The sequence below is a fragment of the Callospermophilus lateralis genome, unplaced genomic scaffold (assembly GCF_048772815.1).
Source record: "Callospermophilus lateralis isolate mCalLat2 unplaced genomic scaffold, mCalLat2.hap1 Scaffold_63, whole genome shotgun sequence".
NCBI lineage: Eukaryota > Metazoa > Chordata > Mammalia > Rodentia > Sciuridae > Callospermophilus > Callospermophilus lateralis.
In genome coordinates, this window is record NW_027514713.1 from 20,647,598 (window position 1) to 20,672,195 (window position 24,598).

General features: G+C 32.3%; 1 pseudogene; it reads left to right on the forward strand.

Moving 5' to 3' along the window:
* The first annotated feature begins 22,490 nt into the window (after positions 1-22,490).
* Positions 22,491-24,247, forward strand: LOC143386396 (actin-related protein 2/3 complex subunit 1A pseudogene; annotated as a pseudogene).
* The last annotated feature ends 351 nt before the right edge of the window (positions 24,248-24,598 follow it).

Sequence of the window (24,598 nt, forward strand, 5' to 3'; positions counted from 1 at the left end):
GGTTCCCTTGTTTTAAATTGTGAGAAAGGGTTTCATTAAGTTGCCTAGGTTGGGTTTCAACTTGCAATACTCCTGTTTTAGCTTCCAGAGTCACTAGAATGACAGGTGTGCACCACCATTCCCAGCTAGTGTAAAATTATAATTAAATTGATGGAATTTGGACTTCTTAGAAAATTGTGTTTTCTTCAATTTAAGCACAATTTTAACCCAATTTATTGAAGACAACACCAATATTTGCATTATCATTGAAATCAGTCTTTTGAGGTTTCCTGTCAGGATCTATGAGAAATATACAACTTGGTAGCAACACCTCCATTTCTACAGGATTTCATTCAGGGGCTTTGGATTGATACACTTTTAATTGATTTTTATGAAGATAAGTTGATAGCAAACTAATTTTGTATTTTAGAGTGGTGTTCTTTTAAAATAAATGGAGCACCATGTCCCTCCAAACACACATGTACCAAGTATATTTAATTGCAGGAAAAAACTGTCTCTCATAATACTCATTTAATAAATGAAGTATAAATTTGATTATGAGCTACAAAGTGCATCCTTAGCACGTAAGTTATGATAGTAAAAATAAAATTCTTTATACTCTATAAGTTTTAAAAATATCCATGTATATATTTACAAAAATAATTGCCCATTGATTTTTTTAGAATCAACTCTTTAAGCTCTTTCTGTGACAGTTGATAGCATTTTTGCCTGTCAAAGTTATTTTAGATTATAGAGAAAAATATATAACATTTTTCTCATTCATTTAATATATCTTGATTTTGGTTTCTCGGTTTCCTGTGGAGCTTAATTTTGTATTATATCAACTCAATCTTATCTGAGCACAACATTGGATGTTTAAAATCTTACCTATAATAACCCCACATCATATTTCAAGAGCTTTTAAACTAAATTAGGATGCTCATCTCATACATTTAAGTATTGTATATATTCTCCCCCAACTACTTCAAGATATTCTTAATGAAATAAAATTCAAAAATATATTTAAATCTTTTTACTAAGCACAAATGCAAACAGTTTAGAGTTCTAGCATTGATACATCTTCATCTTTAGACTGTTTTCCAGGAATGCTCTACTAGCATATGTTTCTAATCAAAGTTACATATAGATAGAAAATTTTCTTTTCCTCAAATATTGTCAATTGTATTTGTTTTGCATTTGGAATTATCTAAATTTCATGTCAATAAGCAATATGAATGAGAAAGCTAATATATGCCTAAAATGCTTCTCATTTTCTCTTAAGCTTGCAGACCAAAGGTTGAAGTGTTCAGTAAAAATTTTTTAAAAAATCAAAATTATAAACAAGACTAAACATTTTTCTGATGTTTTCTTCTTTTTCTTTCCCAAAAGTATTCAGGGAAAAAGAATAGGTAAACTGTTGAGTTGCTGAATAAAGATAATGATTTATTTCTTTTCACAAAGCATTACAGAAATAGGATATGTTGTTATATTTATATTTTTAAGTATTGAAATTTATCAATTTGTTACATTCTACAGAGTAATGAATTGCATGTACTTCTAGTTAAAAAATTTAAGTGTACTGCTGATGATAAGTTATATAGAGGTATCAGTCTTGCATTTATCCAACTTTCCACAATTAAGATAAAAATTTTGTCATGAGTTAGTGAAGTAAATTTTTTGTACATATGAGGAGAAAGAAGAAAATGAAAAATATCTGTGGTGATGAAATAGAAATATAATTTATTGTCCAAAGAAAGCTAGAGGACAGACTGCAGAACAAAAATAACCTCTGTGATTCTGACAATGCCAGGTGCAAGCTACCTAAAATAGATTTATTTCTCCTTTCACTTGCTAACATTTTGTTTGGAACTGAAACTTTGAATGCACATCCAATGGTCCTTCCCAAGTCATCAGAGGCCAAGGTTTTTCTCTCTCTACAAAGATGATATTTCTCTCTCTACAAAGTTGTAGATCTGGGTTTCTGGTTTCACAGAAATAATTTTTCCAAGTATGCCCCACTCACTCCATCTGTATTTTGATTTCTGAGTTTCCAAAATACATTAAATGAATGAGAAAAAAAGTTATATTTTTTTCTGTATTTCTACTGTTCCAAATTCTGGAAGACAAGAAAGCAACAGAAGACATTCAAATGATTCCTAGAGGACAGGAGAGCACATTTTAAAAAAATTCCACTTTTACAATTTTTGTATTCTTAGATTAACTTACTCTGTCTCAGTTTTGTAAAGTATAATAAATTATAAAATGGTTTTCTTTATAGTTTAAATTTCTTCTTGAATCCAATAAAATATACTGACTTACTAGGTGAGAAACTTTCTTGCCATCTCTGATAAGCTAAGGAAAAATTGAAATCTAATGAAGTCCTTCTCAAAGGCCCTGAGTAAAGTCGCATTTTCAGTTGTTGATTCTCTTTCTTGTTTCTGGTGAAAAATGAAAAAAAATAAATTCATCCTACATCCTGTTTCTTTGTTAATTTTTCCTCATTAATGAATGTGGCATGGCAACTTGTACAGTGGGCATGACCACGTAAAGACCCTTGTGAGGGACTGATTTTTCTGCTTTTCCTGTTTTATAAGCCCTAAACCTCTTCGGAGAATGATGAGACCTTCATTTTGTTCAGTAGTGACCTAGCTGCAGAATCACTGATTAATCAATATTGGAGCATGCCAAGTTCTTACTGAAGACACATAAGGCCTGCTTCACAGTCCCAGAATATCAGACATAAACATGACATGAAGAATATATATCAATTGATCTGACCTTAAAGTCCCAAACACAAAAGTCTATATCTCTTTATGTAAAGAAAAGCTCTATGTGTCCTTTCTTTTCTTCCCAGTTATTCCTACACCCTCTGCAGAATTGCTAGTGACATGAATCCTGATTGCAGGATAGTCTAACCCATTAGGTGCATCCAACAGAAATGACTGCAAGGCAGGCACTAGTTGGCACATGCTGGAAGCTCTGATTAATCCAATCCTGTCTCAGTCTTAGCACACACATCTAAGGGTGAGATGAGCATCAGAGATCTTATGATGCATACCTAAAAATGAAATCGAACTTCTGTCAATGTCAGATTTTCCATAAGTCATATCAAAGAGAAAAATTCTTAATTACTCTGTAGCCCTCAGTTTTTCAGGGAAATGACCTATAATAAAATAAAAGTATTTTAGACCAGAGAAAAGTATCTCAATTTGGAATGACACTTAAACAACACACCTTAGCTAATACAATTTCAGATTGCAAATTCTCACACCTAGAGATCCTTATCCATTGTGCCTATGGAGCCCAGAAATCTGCCTTTTAGAAAACATCACCAAGTGACATTTTGTAGATGACCTGTGCACAAGATCTTGTAGAACATGATATTATACAAATGTATCACATCTAGGCTATCATGCCCTTGCTTTTTATAGATAATCAGAAATTCCCAGTCTTGCAAATACTCTGCAGTTGTTGAGTGATATGAACAACAAAGTTGTACAGTCAGTTGATCTCTGAATAGATCCTTCTTAGGATAAAAATTCTGTCCTGATGGAGCTGATCCAGTTCTTAGTAATTAAATCAAATCCTATTCTTTAAATTTTAAAGTAATTAATGAGCTAGTTATTATGCTGAGAGTTGAATTTATTAATAGGTCAATCAAGAGGGCATGCTTCTTATCTTTAGTTTCTAAGGAACCAGTGTTTCTGTGTTGGTTACAAAAGAGAAAGAGAGGGTCTTGCCTTCAAGAAGTTTACACTCTATTGGAAAAGATATAGGTAAGATCCTCTTGGGCTTTGCTTGTTCAACTATTTTTAATGTGCTTTCTAGAATCTTATAAGCACACTAATAAATAATTTTTGTAGAAAAAAAAAGAATGTGAAATATAAGTTGATTTTCCTTAAACTAGAGAATAAAGTTCTCATGACTGTTTAGGTGCTTATAGGAAATGTAAGTTGATCAAAAAATTTAAAAAACAGAATTGGAACTTCTGTGAGACAATGTGCTCAGCTGTGCATTAAGCCATGGGTTTTCGTGCTTTCACACTGCTCTGAGTTGCAGAGCTCTGATGAGTGATGTATTAGGATCATGGACCTAGTTTACTACTACTTTGGTTTCAAATGCTAACTGTTTCTAGTACCTTCTCTTGCCCCAATAAACTTGGTTAAATCTAGCTCATCCCAGGGTTTTGTTGTTGTCATTTCTGCATATGATCAAGTAAGGTTGGAGCAGTAGCTTAACAAAATGTAACATGGAAAAGTATTCCTACTTTTCGTAAGAGTCAAATTTAACGAGGTCCTCCTATAATTACCATGGAAGACCAAGTTTTCTAGGTATTAAACTAAAACTAACCTGAAGTACTAATAATCACATGAAATAATTAGATTGTAAAGATGAAATCATAATTCCAATCAAATTGAGGAAGACAGCAGATTTAAGAAAAGACAATAGCACATTTAGTGCTATTGTTTATTTTTCTAGAGCTTAATTCTAAACTTTCACTTGTTATTAAAATTTTCACTCAAACTGCTCAATCTTTGATGAGGAATATTACTTTCATTTAGATCCTTGCATAACTTTTGAAATGTTAAATAACAAAATTTCTGCTATTGTAAAAAATCTCATAGGCTAATACGATAGAGAAATGTCTTTTTTTTTTAAAACTTCCCCAAGTAACTTCCAAAGATAGTAGAGTTTATAACAGCTCTTTAATATTATAATCAGGAGTGGGAAAAAATAGAAAACTATATAATAAGGACACATAGTCAAGTAGCCATATTGTCCCAATTGTTACCTTGTGTTGACCTGAAAAAGGATGGTTAAGATAAAATAAAACACACACTGAGGTCCTCAGGTATATATAGTGTAGTTAAAAATTATGTTTTATACTGTGAAGCCTAGTCCACATAGAGATTGAAGAAAAAAAAAAGAGAAATCTGGTCCTTTTGTCTATTGAAAACTGCAGCCATATTGTCTGCAGAGACATGCTGTAAATCAAAAATATGGGAGAAAGAACTTCATGTGGCCATTGGGAAAAAATGCCCCCAGCCTTTGAGAAAATTAATATTAACATTTGTGAAACAAATAGATTCTATGCACAATACACATTTATAATATGGATTTAAAATTGAAAGTCAAGAAAATTCACAGTAATTTTATTAGTAATAAAACTTTATTGTTCAAAGCTTTGATATTACATAATTATTTATTCAGCAAGATAGTAACTAGAATCCTGATGATATTAGTTTCTCAGTTTGGATTATTATGAGACCATTATATTAATAAATATGAAACATTTTAAGGGGTAAAATTTTTATCACAGAATATGTGAGTTTACTTACATTTTTGTCATTTTCATATATTCTAAAATAGAGTTGTGGCTTGGCATCTCACCAGCAATGAAGGAAATCTAATTGAATTTGAGTGGTAGAGAAACATAATGATATTATAGAGTTTTCAGTAATGCCATTATAATTAAAGCCTTGAACATCTCCTTCCTCAGAAGAGTCTCCAGGTCTGAGATGAAGAGTGAGTCTCCACCCCTTGATCCCTAAAGAAGAGAAAGAACTGGCCTAAAAATCTTCTTGATGGTGAGGATCTGAGTAGGGAGAGAAGAACAGCCATTACCACAATATCATATTAAATAAGTACAGCCTTGATTTCAGCCGGCTTAATGGATGGCAAATTAAATTCATAAAGAGTCTATTTCTGAGAAAGAGTCTTTATTAACTTCCTTTTGGAGGTGGGAAAGGTGCCAATCTGTAAGGGCAGTTCTGTCCAGGTAAAATTATTGGCAGCCTCCTTTCTTCTTTAAGTGAAAAAGCTACTGCCAGCCAGAGAGTGACCCTGGGAGGAAGGTGAAGGGATCCTAGAGACCCACTGTAGCACTGCAAGGGTTCACATCACTCTGATGTGATCTCAAGGTTACACAGATTTGAATCTTGGGAAATGGATTTTTTAGACAAATGGTTTGCTTCCTGCTGATTAAAAAAAAAAGTGTCCCTTTGCCAGAGTATGGCTTTTTACAAATTATCAAATAATATTTGTCCCTTTGTTTAAAATAAAGTAATTAATGAATAATAATATCCTTGCTTATATCTAGCTTTCTCACATCATTTTACTGTCTTTCCCTTTTGGGGTGCAAACTTTCCCTTCATAATATAGCCTGGAGGTAAATACGATTGAGAAATAAAGAACTGAAATGACCCAGGTGTTTTGAATTATGCATTTTAATGCTAAATTTGTGATAAGAGGAGGAATACCTCAGAAGCTATTCTTCATCAAAACTTTGCAACTGTACATGCATAGAAGGTTTGGTGGCTGTATAAGGTGGCACCCTACTGTTAAGAGCCAGTTTCAAGCTCTCTACTCTCATATGACATATTAATGAAAGCATACAGAGAAAATAATCAAAAAGTTCATAGTTGGCATATTATTTATCTTAAAGAATACTAAAAGATTTAATTGGTTCTTTTTCAAATGTTTAAAATGATATTATCTGGTGTCCATGAGTGAAGAGGAAAACTAAGATCAAAGATTCAAATGATTATAGGATAGTATCTTTACTCAAAATAGTTTTTGTTGAAATTTCTAATGCACACATAAATATGTGATAGAATAAGCCCCAGATTTTTATATTCTTACTATTTTATTATTTTAAATTAATATAGTGAATGTACTTATGTATGAGGCACAATGTGGCATTTCAGTATATAATACAATGTTTAATGATCAAACCAGGGCAATTAATATATCAATAACCAAAGATATTTAATATTTATTTAGGCTGGGAATGTTCAAATTTGTTTCTTCTAGTTATTTTGAAAGATAAAATAAATTATTGTTAACTATACTCACCCTCTTGTTCTACAGAACACTGGAAATTATTCCCTCTCACTGTATTTCTGTATCTGAAACCATTCTCTTCCTATCCCCCTCCATACCTTCCCCAGACTCTAGTCATGACTGCTCTGCTCTATGTCTATGAACCTGTTTTAACTTCACATATGAGCAAATTCATGCAGTATTTATCTTTTTTCCAGGCTTATTTTACTTAACATAATGTCCTTAAATTCCAGCCATGTTGCTACAAAGGATAGAATTTTTAATGATTTTTAGGATAAATAAGGTTTCCTGAATAGTATTTCACCATCACTAATATAGACAAAGGAAGTTAGAGTATACATACTACGTTTTCATAATCAGTTCATCAATCAGTGGACTCCAGCTTGGTTCCCTAATTTCACTATTGTGATATGGCTGCAATAAACTTGGGAGTGCAGATGTCTTTCTGATATTCTGATTTCAAATATATACATACACACACACACACACACACACACACACACACACACACATATATATATATATATATATATATATATATATATATATATATATATATAGTGTGATTGATAGATCACATGGTAGTTTTGTATTTTGGGTTTTGAGGAGACTTATTACTGTTTACCATAATGGATGAACTAATTTAAATTCCCACCAACAGTGGATAAGACTTCTTTTTCCACAGCTTCCCTGGTTTTTATTACTTTTGGACTTTTGGATAATAACTTTTTTTTGTACTGGATAAGGAGCCCAGAGACACTAAGACACAGCTACATCCACAGCTCTCTTTATTTATTTATTTTGAGACAGGGTCTCCCTGAGTTGCTTACTTCCTCACTAGCTTGCTGAAATCAACCTAGAATATGGGATCTTTTTGCCTCAAGGTCCCAAGTAGTTAGGATAGCCATTGTCAAGACAGAGTTTAAAACTTGAAGCCTTCGATTCTATCATACTGTCTTTTATTTTATCTAAGATTATAATGGAGATTATAAACAACTCTAAGAATTCCTATTCACTTCCAGAAAATTTACTTAGCAAAAATCTGTTAATTTGTTTTGCCCTCTTTTCAATGGATGTGAGTCCTGCATGCTGCCTGCTTATATTTCTGGGTAGCTTGCCCTTAGGTAATCCTCTAATCAAAGCATCTGAATTGCACACTCTGGTATACTGCTTCGTCACAAACACATTTCAGGTACTACTTATAATAATATCATTCTTAATTGGAAATATTCTGATAAATGGACTACATGATGCTAGATTTAAAAATTAAATGATAGAACAGATTTAATGAGTTTTCATATGTATATAAATAAATAAATGGATCTATCAATCAAAAATATTAAAGTATTTTTCTATTAAATACAAGAAAAAATTACTGTAGTTCCTACACTTAAATTGTGAAATAATAATAAGTATGGAAAATATTGAGATTAATTTACTTTTACCTAATTTGAATTTACTTGGATTTCCATTGCTTCAGAAAAAAAAAAATGTTTGTTAAGAGATTAAAAAACAAATATATATATATATATATATATATATATATATATATATATATAATATACATTTAGAGATAAGTAAATATATATATATATATATATATATATATATATTAAACTATAAAACAGATCAAAATGCTGTCTATGTGAAGATAAGTTTTTATAATATCATACATATACTGTTAATTTTTCCTTTGGAGTCAACATATGGAAAAAGTAACCTGTTTTCTAAATACAGCAACATGGTCAGAACATTATTTTGCAGTGTCTGTGCATTTTAAAATAAGCTATAAATACTTTCTTCAAGTAAGCAAAGTATGTACATAAATGTGTTGGATTAGTTTCAATTACCCATCAGATTTAAATGCAAAAAATGACACTGTTAACAGAAATCTGGCTATAGATCTATGCTTTCACACGAATTATAAAATCCAACTTTCAGGCAGGTTTTTAAAGCTAGATTTATTATATTTGAATACATATAATTATTTCTCAAGATCTAAGCGCCCAGAAATCTTAGTTTCAAAACCTTTCTGGTAACTTAGTCTTAATAAAATTGTATATGAAAAATAAAAGTTGGCACATGCTGTTTATGGAAAAGGACAGATCACTTTAAATTTGAGTTGGAGTAATTAGTTTATTTTGAAGTGTGCAATGCAAAAAGCAATGCCATAATATTATGTCTAAAGTGCTTCAATTTTAAGGTGATATTTTTATTAAACTTATGCTGCCAAACCCAGATTACTAAAATTGTCTACTCTTTCTCTGTATGAAATACTTGATCTCTAACTATGCTTCAAACTCTAAATGTGCGATCATAGATGTTCTTTTTAATTTTTCCTCATTTTAATGGTTTTAAAAGTATGTGAATTTAATTGGACTGTAATTAAAGTGGCCATGTGTTCTATGCTCATGCAAAATTGCTTATTATTTACAAGGCACTCAAATATCCATTAGCAAACAAAATTTCCATTCTCTTATTCCCATTGTGGTGATTACAAGATTACAATTGCTAGCCTATCAAATCAAACATTTTGGTAAAATATTTATTAAATGCCCATAGGACATTTGACTTTATTCATTCAATGCTTTGAAATGACTAATTTAATACTTTATGGCAATGAATCTCTTGCATTCCTACAGTCAGTTTGGATGACCTGAGTACAGCCATATCTATTTGGCTTTAGATTATGGTGCAATAAGTTTGCTCCATCTGCCTCTCCTGCCTTTTTATAAATGTTGATTTTGTGCAATTTGGAAAGCAATGACTATGATTTGGATCACAGACTCTGAACATGCTACCTGTGCTATATCCAAATGTTCTTATAATTAATAAATATAAATTCGGAAGAAATTCTGTGTTTGTCTGCAACCAAATTATCATTCCATTGTTGATAATTTTGCAGGATGTATTTATACACACACACACACACACACACACACACACACACACAAAGGAGATAAAGGCTATCAAGATAAATAACCATCTTCTGTTATTCAGAAACACACTATTTACTTTCCTATACCCACAAATGTGCCTGTCCCTATCGCGTGGCCAGATGTATTTATTTATATCTGAAGAATTGTATCTTAATATATTGGTGTTCTAGCCAGAGGAATTGTAAACTGTGATGATGAAAAGATGGTTAATTTATTTGCCTGTCATTGGGGCAAGTAGGTATTGAACAATGCATTCTGTAACCAGAATTTGGAGAGTTTACATGTGTATAAAATATGTTTTACTCGCAATGCTCTTCTGGACTATTCATATGTATTTTATAAGTGAATGTTTTATACAATCATACATTTTCCCCTTTATTTTCAACCATGGATTCATAAAATCGCATTGTGATATTAGCTTAGTGGCATTCTTCTATCCTTGTTCAATATGATGTCTGAATTATTTTTATTTTATTGTCCATTCATCTTTTATCAAAAATTTCGTCCTCTGTATTAAGGAACTAACTTCTTTGTATTAAATTTGCATGAGTAAAGTCAGGCTTGCTGGTGCACACCTGTAATCCCAAAGGCCCCAGAGGCTGAGGTAGGAGGATCTCGAGTTCAAAACCAGCCTCAGGAATATAGTGAGGCCCTAAGCAACTCAGTGAGACCCTACCCCTAAATAAAATACAAAAAAGACATTGGGATGTGGCTTGGTGGTTACGTGCCGCTAAGTTCAATCCTTGGTACCAAAACAACAACAACAAAAACCAAAAAACAACAACAACAAAAATTGCATGATGACATCCTATAACTTATACTCTTCTAAGAATATTGAATATTTTGAAAAATTCAATATTGACATGTTTTTCTAGTTTCTACTTTATAACTGGTACATAGCTTTTATGGCATGTAACACATTGTATTTATTTATTTGATGGGTTTGGGGTCATTTCCATTACTCTGCTATGATATTTTATAATCATGTAATTTTTTTCCATATTTGTTTGAATATTTGTACTCAAGTTTCTTTTTTTAATTAAAATAGGAATTTATGAGTGATACACATTAAATCTGATAAAATATGTCAATTTCCCCAAACATTTACACTAACAGTAGATAAACAGTTTATGGTTTACTCCATTATAACCCACTGTTTAATTCTACTTTTACTTGTTATGAACAAAAATAGTAATTTTATATTGTTTTAGTTTTTATTACTAAAAATCAATTCACTTATTATAAACCAATAAGATTCTCTTCATATGGCTTATTCTGATTTTTTTCTTGTTGCTTTTCAGAGTCCTGTATACATTAGACAATAATCATTTGATGTTTATTTATGCTACAAGTATTTTTACCTGATGTTCATTTCTTTATTAAGTTTTACGCATATGTTTCTTTAATTTTGATGTCTTAAATAATCTCTCCATTTTTTTGGTTAAGTGTCATATTTAAATATTTATTTTAACACAGATTCATACAGCTCTTTTTCTAGATTTTTTTGGAGGCTTTTACTTTTACATGAAATCTTAATACAGCTGATAAACTGTTAGTCTTGTGTGAAATAAACCCTGTTCCTTTTCAAATAGCCAATTAAATTTTCTTCAATTTAGAAATCAAATTTTCACAAATCAATGATGCCAGTTCAATCATATGGATATGCAAAGAGATTAAACATTAGTTGTTATTCCTATCATGTGTCAAGTCCTTCACAAAGATTGCATCATTTGATTATTACACAAAATTGTGAAGTAGGAAATATTGGGTTGTTCTTGCTGTTATTGCTCATTTTGGTGATGAATAAGAGATGTCTTTTGAGGACATAATTGTTTCACTCAAAGTCACACAGCTAATAATTAGTGGATGTAAGAATTAGCATTATATCATTTTCAAATAAATAAACACAATCCATTCTATTCTACAGGTAAACATAGTACAGTATTTTAAAACAAAAGTCTTTGAATCCCATGATATACTTCTCAATTATTACTCCTTCAGTCTCTGTGTCTATGAGAGAGAAAGCACACAAACCTTGTCATGGTTTAGAGGATTTCACTCATCTAGTCCTGACCCACATCTTGTCCTGAAGATGTACAAGTTCATCTGCTTTGTCATCCTATCTCCATTTTATTTTGTGCCCCATGTAGCACTATCTCAGTTTCTTGTGACATAATAGTCTCAGTTTTTCATTGATGACTAATATTTCCTCTCTGACAGGAAAAATTGACTAATGTTGCTAGCTAGACAACTCATAGTTATCTCTCATGAGAGCTCTGGAATTCATTTTTTTTTCAGAAAGAGTATCCTAATTCCTCAATCTGAACCAAATATGCTCAATCTATTCTATACATCATCTGTAAAACTTTTGCCACCTCATAATATTTTTTTCTTGCATAATATATATATGTATATATATATATATATATATATATATATATATATATATATATATATATATATATATATATATATATATATCAGAATAGAGTACAAGCACCTCAAACAGAAATGTAACCTATCCCTTTTGTATTCTAAGCACAGGATCTGATAACAGTAGGCATTCACTGAAAGCTCACTCAACAAAGCTTAACTGAAGAATCTTTATGGTATAAGGCATAAGATGAATTATTATGAAAATTTTACAATTACTAATGTTTACAAACATTCTTTATGTAACCCCCCCTTTTTATATAGTCTCATTCTCCTTATGTTAATTGTGATCCTCAGCAAAGGAAAGCAAAATATTTCTTATCCAACCCGAAAATCTGGGTGGCAATACATAATGGACATGGTGTAGGTTTCTTTTATGACCAATTTCATATACCTCATAGATCAAGAGTATGTCTTGTTTGTAGTATAATGGGAATAAGTAGTGATCTCCTCTAGATGAACAAGCACTGCTGAACAAGTTGCCAAATTAAGGGACTCATGATTGTTTTTCAGAGAATTTTAGTCTCAGTATAATATTATTTTCTTCTCTCTATTGCAGCTGTAATGGGTGAAAGAAATGTTGAAACACATTGGAACAATCATAATACATTGGCATGAATTGACCACTTTTCCCTATAGTAGATAGGGTTATATAAACAATTGAGACAGTTCATCATAGAAAAGGATGCATAATTTATGATTATCCTTTCTGGGGCTCATCTTCAGAGTCCACATATATGTTAAACATGACAGCTGAAATCAACAAATTTCTTATGAACTGCTACATACCTTCAAAAATCACCCATAGGAGGCTATGAGAAGCAAAAAAAAAAAAAAAAGAAAAAAACAAATGTTTACCTACCCAAATAAATAATTTAGTAGATTTTTTTTCTCTACAAATCATTAGTTGAGTCCTCACTCAGAACTCAGTTTTAAAATAGTAATCTTCTATCTTTATCAAAAACTGTTCAGCAGTAAATTTCTTCATGAACTCTACAGACATCAACCTTGTGTATCTTGGTAACTGAACTGTCTGTTGCTGGTACTGCCTTGGAGGCCAGAATTAGCACCTACTAATCTGCGATCTCTTGTGCAAAGCATCTCTTATTCCTTCTCTGGTTCTGTAATTAATTAGAATAACATTATTTGATTCACACTTCAAAATGTCAAATTCTCTTAAAACTCAGCTCTTCTAATACTAAAAAGTCAGCTAAAACTGACCGAATAAATTTACCGAATACCTAAATCAAGAGCAAAACATAATTCTTCACACAAAGTGCAAGCAAACAGCTTTATTCCTGTTTGTGGAGTTTAACCTTCTGCAAAAGTAATTAGGTCTATAATTAAAAACCTATTTGGAATGATTAAAACCCTGTTATCTTGTGGCATTTAAAGATAAATGCAAATGTCACAGAGGATGAATTCATTAAAATTTCTATTTAAGAGAAAAAAATTGTGGATGGAAGGTGTTATTTATTAGAATGTTACAGTTTAAGGGAAAGTTTGATCTGCAAGTATCTAAGAATTCATGCAGGTGAATAATATAACAATATAAGAAATGTTACAAGGCCTTTCCATATGACTCAGGACTTAGCATTATGGTGGTAACAATGGCAAAAAATTTATAAATATAAGAAATATGGAGAAGAATTTGGGAAGTGCCCTATTTTATTGTATGTCCCATGGGCTGTACTGCAGAGAAATATCTCAAATGTGAGCATTACCATTAATGTAGGGGAGATTTTTAACAATCTGGTAGAAAAAAATTCTGTTATAATTCAAGAATTACTTTTCATTGAATCCATCCTAGTGAGAAACTGCGAAAGAATGCAATGGTTTTAAGACCTTATGGACAGATTTTAACGATCATGTCTTCAGACAGACTATACTATTTTGAAATCTTATGAATCGGAGTACTATGGAAAGGCCTTTCTCTTTGTTCATAGAATAACAGAGAAACTTGGAAAAAGTGTGCAAATGGAGAAACATCTCACTAACAAATTATTATTGGAGGGTAAAATTTATCAGGTGATCCTACCATACTACCTTACTTTCATTATCTTTGAATATTTAAGAAGGAACATAGATATATAAAAATAATAGTAAATTTCACTTCATTTTTCTTAATCTATAACAATTACATGCAGAACTTTTATATTTATATTACACTTATTTTACTGTATGGTGTACAGTATGATTATTTTTGCCAAAATTCTTAAAACACTTCGCTCATACTTCCATCTTTCTTGTTGATTTTTCTATTTCTTTATGTGATGTTCATAATTCTGTTAATTTTTAGTTCGGTATAAACTCTTTTGCACTTTTGATGAATACCTTATAAGTCAACTATTTTAATAAACAAATACATTGCAATTAGCTTAAAATAAGATATTTGTGCTTTCCTTCACTCTACCCATACATGCAATCACACAAGTATTTCTACAATCATTATTTAGAAACTTTGGTATCACCTTGAAAAAATTTTTCATGATTTTTTTCAGCCAGTTTCATATGCCCATCCTTAACTCCAACAATCAAAAATCCAGGCTCCAAATATTTATATCTCTAAAACTTTGTCTTTTTTTTTCAGATTTTTATACAATTGGGTGAATAAAGGATTTAGGTTTGTTTCTGGCTACTTTCATTAGTTTGTTTCTCACTTAACAGAATTTTTATTTATTTATTTATCAATCTATTTATTTATTTATTTTGTGCATGTGTGTGTGTGTTTAAGTACATTATAGTTATACATAATATTGGATTCATTTTTTAATAGTCATAAATGCATGTAACATAATTTGTTCTATTTTGAACTTTCATACTTTCCCTTTCCTCCTCTCTCCCACTGATCAACTTCCTCCCCTTCATTAGACTCCCTTGTATTAATTTAGTGTCTTTTAATGAATGCATTAATGTTATGCAAAAAGGTGGAATTTATTCTAATATATTCATTATGCACATGACATGTTTTGGTCAATTTCACTCAGCATTCCCATCCCTCCTTCCTCCCTCCTCCACTGTTCTTCCTTCTATTTTTATGAGGCTCCCTCCAGAACTCTTTCAAAATTTCGGTTTACTTTCCACCTTCCACATGAGAGGAAAACATTTGACTGCTGATTTTTTGATTACAGACTTATTTCGCTTAGCATAATGTTCTCCAATTTTTCCCATTTTACATTTGCCCATAACATATAACATAATTTAACATATAATTACATAATTTCATTTTTCTTTACAGCTGAGTAAAACTTCATTGTATATAATATGGTTAGGATATGAGGGGTCTCATGAAGGCTCATGCATGAGACAATGAAGGAATGCTCAGAGGTGAAATGATTAGATCATGAGAGGTATGACCTAATCAATGAATTAATCTATTTGATAGAGTAATGTCAGGAGCAGTAATTGAATTATGGTTCTTGAACTGCTTATGACGGAGTCAATGCCTCTCTTGGGAGCTATCTGTGAAGAGGCATTGATTTGAGACTGCTTGGTTGGTATGGTGACATCCTGTCCAATAGGAGGTTCTGTGTCAGCTACAGAGCTATTCTGTTCTTGACCTTGAGGTTCAGACACCAGCTGCTCCGGGGTAGAAAGTTATGGGAGCAAGCTGATAACCATAATCAGGCTGCTCATACTCCTGACCTTGGTTCTTCTTACTTTGAAGAAGCTTTCTTACAATAAATCCTTTTGATGTTTCTACCAATATGATAAACGTGCTGAGCTTTTCTGTGTCACCACCTCCCTAACAGGGTGATAGTCTGCCACTGAGATCTCGCTTTTTCTCTATTTGTGTGTCTGTTTATTTTTCCTCCATCTCCACACCAACCAGTCTGGGAACCTGAGTTAATGACTGTGCAGGTCACAGCAGAGAGATAATTTGAAAGGACTTCTGCACTGGATGATAACCCTAGGCAAGTAAGATATGGCTGGAGGAAATAAGTCTTTGGGGATGTGCTTTTGAGTTTATATATTGTCCCTGGCTCCTAGCTCTCCCCTATCCCTGTCTCTCTATTCATCCCTCCCATTATCCCTTCCTCCCTCCCTCTCTCCCTCCCTCCCTCTCTCCCCCTGCTTCTTTCCTAGCTGCCATGATCTAGAAACTTTCCTTCACCATGCTCTTCTGCCATGAGTTCTGTCTTACCAGAGCAATGAAGATGACTGACCATGAAATGAAACTCTGAAACCATGAGTCCAAAATAATGTTTTCTTCCCCTAAATTGTTTTTGTTTGGTCACAGTGACAAAAAGTTGGCTAACACAATGTATATATGCCATATTTTCTTTATCTATTCATTTGCTAATAGGTGATTAGGCTGGTTCTACAGTTTGGTTATTGTAAACTGAACTGCTATAAACACTGGAATGAATGCAAAGTTATATCAAGGAGTTGGAGAGCTGGTTCATATGGTGAGTCCATTCCTGATTTTTCAAGGAATCTCCATATTTCTTTTCAAAGAAGTTGTACTAATTTTCAGACCTACATAGAATTCATGAGTCTGCCTTTTCCCTCATATCCTCTTCAGCATTTATTGTTATTTGCATCCTTGATTATTATCATTTTGACTAGAGTGAGATAAAATCTCAGTGGGGTTTTGCATTTGTATTTCCATGATTGCTAAGGATATTGTAGATTTTTTCATATATTTGTTTGCCATTTATATTGCTTCTTCTTCTCATTCTTATTTTCCTTCTACTCACCACTTCTCCTACTTCTTTTTCTTTTGGTACCAAAGATTAAACCCAGCTATGCTTAACCACTGAACCATGTCCCTGCACCTTCCTTAAAGGGCAATTTAAAGGGTTAAATTTATTTCTTTATTTTGAGACAGACTACATTGCTTAGGCCCTTGAAAAAATTGATAAGGGTGATTTTGAACTTCCAAACTTATGCCTCAATCCTCCTGCTAGAATTACCCCTGCACCATGCTGCATTTATTCTTTTGAGAAATATCTGTTTAGTTCTTTAGTTCTAATATTGGTCTATGAAGCCAATATGACACTGATACCAATAGCAGTTAAAGACACATCAAGGGAAGAAAACTACAAACCAATATTCCCAGTGAAAATTATTTACATGAAAAATTCTACATAAAATATCAGCAATATGCATTCAAAAATGCATTGAGAAAATTGTACACCACGATCAAATTGGTTTTGTCACAGGGATGCAGGGTTCTTTCAATATTCACCAATTGATAAATGTAATTCACCAAATAAATAGACTTACAGACAAAATTACATGATTATACCAATAGGTACAGATCAAGACTTTGACAAAATTTATCAGCAGTTCATGTTAAAAATACTGAAGAAAATAGGAATAAAAGGAAATTTTCTCAACATTATAAAGATTACACATGACAAATCCAAAGCCAACATAGTACTGATCATTGAAAAACTGAAAGAATTTCACCTAAAATCCAAAAGAAGACAAGGATGTTCACTCTCACCAATCGTATTCAATATAGTTTTGAAACTCTAGCCGGAGCAATTGGATAAGAGAAGGAAATTAAAGAATACAAACAAAAAAAGAAGATGTCAAATTGTCTCTTTTTGTTGATGATATAATCCTATGTCTAGAATACTCAAAAATTCTACCAGAAGACTTGTAGAGCTGATCAAACAAATTCATCAATGTAGAAGGATAGAAGATGAACATTAATAAATCAATAGTTTCCTATATTCCAATAGTGAGTCTACTGAGAAAGAAGTCAGGAAAACTATCTTACTCAAAAAAGCCTCACAAAAATAGACTGTGTTGTTTTTAAATATGTCTCATGATATTGCACCTGTCAGTAGTTTCTTTCTAATTCTAATATTCTTTTTTATATATGCAACATTTAAAACTATTATTGACTAATAGATGAAATTCTGAATTTATTCCAGATATTGGCAATGATAATTCAAGCTTCTATAAATAATAAATAACAACATACATTTTATTTCTGAAGGGTCAATATCTAGGAATGGGATTACTGCTTTGTAGCTCTGTGTGGTAAGTGTATGATCAGCTTCATAAGAAAGTTTCAATTATTTTTTCCATGCACTTTAGATATTAATGACAAAGTGATGTTCCTATAACATACAATTTTGCTATTAGCCATTATAGTAGATTTTTAATGGTGGCACAATCATGTTAAATTGCAATTCCAATTTACTGGATAGTTTTGTTGAGCATTTGCTATACTTTCTATCTTAAGTATTTTGAGAAGTTCTCTTCCTTAAAGGCATGATTCAGAGATGGCACTATTTGAGGGGGAGGGTGGAACCTGTAAAATAGATTATTGTTTTTTTTAAAATTTATTGATGAGTTCTTGAAATATTCAGAGAATATTTGTGTTATTAGATATGTTTTATTTAAACATTTTATTTTGAAATAAATCTAGAATAATAAACATTTGCAAATATAGCCCAGAGAATTACTATATCCTATTCACTCAGTATCCTCAGGTTAATATCTTACATAATCATAGCTTATCTGTAAAAATCAGGAAATTAATATTGCTACCATAGAATTAGCTACTCTTCATTTGACCTTTGTCAGTTTTCCATCTAATGCATTGTTTGACTAATATATTTAAGCTAAAGTTTTTGATTTGAATTATATACCATTTTCCACTGGTTTACTTCTAACTTATCTATATTTAATTTAATATCTAATTTAATTAATTTATAATTTCCTTTTAGAGAATACATAATAGGTTATTATTTATACTTTTATCCAAATCCAGAAAACCCTTTCTTTTAAGTAGAGTAGCTAGATTATACCAAATATAAATATTGATACATTTGGGTTTAAACAGATCATTTTACAATTTTTTTATTTGTGGAATAGCTCTTTTATCAATAGTGTTTGCTTATATTCTCTTAGATAATTAAATTTTTTGCAATTCTACTTTGTATCCTCTACAGACATTATATTATTAAGTTTTAGTGATTTCTCGAGGTTTTCAAGATGAATCTCTTAACATATCACCACCTACCTTCAAATAATTTTCAATCACTTCACATTTAGATTATAAGTCTTAAAACAGGACATTCTCTTTTCTTTCCTAAGATATTTGTGCTATTATTATCTTCTCTGAGAATTACTGGGGTCTAATTATCTTTGCTGTAAGTAGTCTATTTCACTCAATGAGGTTTTCAAATGAGGAAGTTTATTAAGCTACTTTAATTGATATATAAAAAACCTGTGCATATTTAACACATACAACTTGAGGAGTATAGGAATAGGTATACAACAGTAAAAGAGCACTTCTAAATCTATTCCCATAACTCTCAGCTTCCAAAATTTCCTACCATCCTTTTATTATTATTATTATTATTATTATTATTATTATTATTATTATTATTATTTTGTGTGTGTGTGTGTGTGTGGTAAGAGTACAATAGAAGATCTACCCTCTTACAAAGCTATACATGTAAAATACAGTAATGTGTGCTAAGGTCACTATCCTGTAAGATAGATGAAGAATCCATTTGTCTTGCATGGCTGAAACATAACATTATGCCCTTCACCATTACTTTTCCATACCCACTGTCCTCCATTGGCTGCAAACCACCATTCTAGTCTGCTGCTATAAACCTGATTATTTTAGAGGTAAATATGTTTCAGCTTTGTCTACTATTTCTCATCACGGTTGCTCTTCATTCATTTGTATAAATCAAAATTTCTATGTGATCTTCATTCCATCTGTTCAAATATGTTATTTTAATGCTTCTTACAGTGGGAGTCTGTTTTGCACTGCACTATTTTTTTTTAACTGTGCCATCACTGTTTTAAAGTTAAGAAATTTTTACTTTTTAGAAAGTTGAAGTCTGAGGGGATCAGATAAGTTCCCTGATATCTATAGCTTCTGGAGTACAAAAAATGAAATAAAAAGGAGAAGAAGAAGAAGGAGATGAAGGAGGTGGAAACAAAGTTGGAAGAGATGAAAGAGAAGGTGGGAGAGATTCTGTAAAGAATACTCATGGAAAATAATTATTTATTTATTTGAAATTTTATTTTCATTGCTTTTTCATGATTTTTATTGTGAGTCTTCTTCTTAAGAGGTGTGAATGTTCCTAAAGTTTAGTAGTAGTGGCTCTGATTTTGAATTTAATAGGGGTAAAAAACAAAAGACTTATTTTCTGAAAGTCTTGTTCTTGGGAGCAAGTAAGTTGCTGTTCTCCAGATTACTAGAAATTCTAAAAAGGTGAAATGTGGATTTCAAAAAAGTAGACATACTTAAAAAAACATATAAAGAAGAAAACAATGAATAACACATTATTTCATAGTGTTATTGACCCAAGCAGTACTAAAAACACTCAACTTTCTTTGGGCAGAAAAGTTTTAAAACAGATGTCTTAGTCAGCTTTTTCTGTCTTATGACTAAAGGGTCTGACCAAAGCAACTGTAGAGGAGGAAAAGTTTATTGAAGGCTCAGAGGTCTAAGTCCATAGAAGGCTGGCTTCATGATATATATATATATATATCCCAAAGTCACGCCCTAATTCCCACCTGCCCCAGCCACACCCTACCACTTCAGTTAACACTCAGTTGATCCCTATCAGGGAAGTAATTCATTGATTGGGTTAAGACTCTCACAACCCAATCATTTCTGCTCTGAACCTTCTTGCATTGTCTCACATGTGAGCTTTTGGGTGACACCTCACATCCAAACTATAACAACAGTAGTTGAAACTTCTTTCATTTTATTTTGTTTTTGTGTATAATTTATTGTTTTATTTTTAGTCATATTAGTAACTGTTAGTAATTAGTACCAAACAGGCAATGCCAGTAATCAAGCAGAACTTGTAGATCAGAGCGAAATCTTGGGTCTTGAAAAAGAAATTAGCATTTGCCTGGCATGGTGGTGCATGCTTGTAATCCAAGCCACTAGGGAAGCTGAAGCAGGAGGATCACAACTTTGAGGCAAGTCTCAGCAACTTAGCAAGACACTGTGTCAAAATAAAATAAAGGTAGTTCAGTGCTAAGCACCCCTGGGTTCAATCCCAATATCATGAAATATCATCAATAAGATATCAGGGTGTAAATATGAGACCAGGCAACAAGAAATTGATACACATAGAATACTTTATTTTCAGATGTATGTAAGAAGAATAAGCAATTAAGCACAATTGGGTTTTACATGAATAAACCAAGTCCAGAATAAATGGTACTGATGGTAGCTCACAGACATCCCTTTATTCAAGAATTAAACTTGATTCTACCAGCAAATTCCAACACAGTAGCACTGGGTTGCTTATCATCAACCACTGTGCTTTGTACAGCACATTCAATCCCCAATACCTTATGAGGACAATACTATTATTATCTTTATTTGGCCAGTGAATAAACTGAGATGGATATTAAATAACTTGATTGAGGTACCTATGTGATAGTGGCAGTATGAGAACTAGAGTCTAGATGAACAAAAAACCAGAGACAGACTAATATTAACTCCAAGCCATAAGTCAATATAGGCACTATTATTAGTCATTTTCAATGTTTCACAGTTGAACAGGCCTGAGTGGTTAAATGAATCCCTCTGGTTAGGTCAGTTATTTAGGTTCTAAACTGTGTTGATATAACTTCCTGAACATCAGCCTAAATGTTAGCATTATTTCCTATTGATATTGTCATTATTTGTTAGTATTATATTAATTATTTGTATAACTTGTATCATTACATATTTACTCACATATTTAAATATATTTATTAATCATATTTAAATATAAAATTGAATATATATCATTGATATATATTTAAATAATAATCCAGTTCATTGTGCTCATTTTAATCCTTGTTAATAAAATTTGAAAATGGAAGTAGATGATTTTTAAGTTCTGGTAGATTATATACAATTGTACTAGCTAGAATTGACTAAGTCACTGTTACATGAATAACTGTTTACTCATTGTTGAAAATAGATTGAAAAATATAATTTTTTCATAAAATCTAATACTTAAAATGTTTTGTTACATACATAGTTGACTTATTTTTTTGCAATCACACTCTGAGATTCCCTTTATATCTCTATCATCTTAAAGATTTGTTGATTATTTACTGAGTGCAAGTCTTCAGAAAGATGCTGTATTCCTGCTGAACTGTTAGAAAACAAGAAACTATAATTTGAGATAATTTTTTAAGATTAAGGCATTGATGTTTACAAAAAATAAAGTATATAAAAATAGATAATAACTTCATGTGTTTTATATATTTTTTAACCCAACACATACTAGATTTCAAAATTATTTCCACACTTATTCATGTGAAAATAACTAGAGATATAGTTTTCAGCTTTTTTCAATGATGTCTGTCATTTATGATTCTGAACTTCTTGACACATTCTGTATGGTTTATTGCTTTATGACTTCTTGCATTCTTTTTTAATACTATGCAAGTGATCACAGGAAGCAGATACTTCAGAGATCTCTAGTTCTGCTTACTAACCAAGCTGAACCTAAGTTAGATGACTCAGCACCATCCCAACCTGACATGTTTTTCATCGTTTTTCACAATCCTAATGTTCAAGCTGACTGATGGTTTCTGTACATTCATAATTTCACATTATCATGACCACTAAGTTAAAAAAATGATTTTTATGACATATAACTTCTAAGGCTGAACGATATAGTCACAGACTTCACTAAGGAATAAAATTATAACTAGAACATAATCTGATTAAATTTATATAGCATACTGTTTTATACATCAGTGTAAATACAATGGATTCTTCATTTTTCTAAATGAAAAGCATCTCACCATCTTTTAGAGCACTCAGCCTAATCATTGCTATACAGATGTAAATTTACTAACGTGATTTTCTGCCTTCACCTGTGCCAGCTGAAGCCTGATCTTCCAAATTGACCCCAGGAATTCTTGGCTCCAATCTGTTCCTGACCATTGTGACCCCCAGCTTTTTATCCTTTGAAAATGCAAAGAGAGAGAGAGAGAGAAAGAGAGAGAGAAAATTTTTTAATATTTATTTTTTAGTTTTCGGTGGACACAACATCTTTGTTTTTGTATGTGGTGCTGAGGATCGAACCCGGGCTGCATGCATGCCAGTCGAGCGCGCAACCACTTGAGCCACATCCCCAGCCCCCCTGCATCAGTTTTTACTAGAGTGAATCACCTGCCATACCTAAAAGAGGGACATTACCCAGATGACCCTTAACCCCAATAATAATGAAGTGCACATCTGTAAGAAGAATGGGAGCAAGTGAGTGAAAGATAATGAACCCAAGAGGGCCAGGGATCCCTTGGAATTATTGACTGCTTTTATAGAAGGATGGCATGGCCACTTGTAGGGCAGATAGCAATGCCTATATCTGGAGTCAGAAAGACTGTGTCTGGAAACCAACACAGGTGATCCTGAGGTTTAATCATGCAGGCAAGTTTGTGAACTGATCCATCTCCTCTGGCGAACAATTTTGCTGTGGAAAGGAGAGCACGATTCATTTTTGTTTATTCCTTCAATTCTGGAAATGACTAGTGGGTAAGCAAAGACTTTAAAAATATCATAGCTACATTGTCCTCACCTTGTATGGGCTTCCCAACATTTTGCTAGCTGCATGGTCATGTGATTTCAGATGTAGAGTATCTTCTGGGTCCAGTAAAGAAGTAGATGAAAAGCCAACCAATACTTCCAGGGGCAGCAAAATCCCTTTGGGTCAGCTGATGTCCATCAGAGTTTGTTGACAATGACACTGGTGACTGGGTCCACAGAATCAAAGTCTTTGCCAGTGGGAGCAACTCCTCCTGGTTCAGTCACAACCACACCCTGCCTTGCTGCCAATGACTCAAAAAGGTCTCCACTCTGAAAATGAAGTCTTGCCACTCCTGATTGTCTCCGAGAATGGTGTTGTGGCTGCTGGCCCTGACTACTGTACAATACTCTTTGTCTTCAACCTAGACATTCCAAAATAGAGCATCATGCCCAACATGTCTGTCATGGACCATTTTTGCAACATGGACAAGAGGGCCACCACCCAAGACCTAATGCAGACTTGTAGACACTGCACAAGTCTAGCATCACTAAAGTGTCTATTTATAAGGTGAACAAGTAAGATGGCCACAGATTTTATACTACTGGCACTGATGGCGTCAAGAAAAGTTGGAATTTCAAGAACTTAGTAGTGCATCCAGTGTCTTCTGAATGTGAAACCAAGTAAGCCTCCACCATCCAGCATGAGAAACATAGCCACCACTTGCCTGTTGGTGAGGAAAGAAAGCCCCAAGAAAACACTTTAAACATATCCAGCAAACACTGTGTGCTTTTGTTTGAATTGGAGCAAGTGTTGCTTTTCTAAATGCAGCAGTGATTTTGTTTGTTTGTTTTTGCTATTTCATCTCATTCTTGATGAAAGCTTATCTTTAAGTACTTTATTATGGAAAATTGTTACACTAGAAGGAATAGA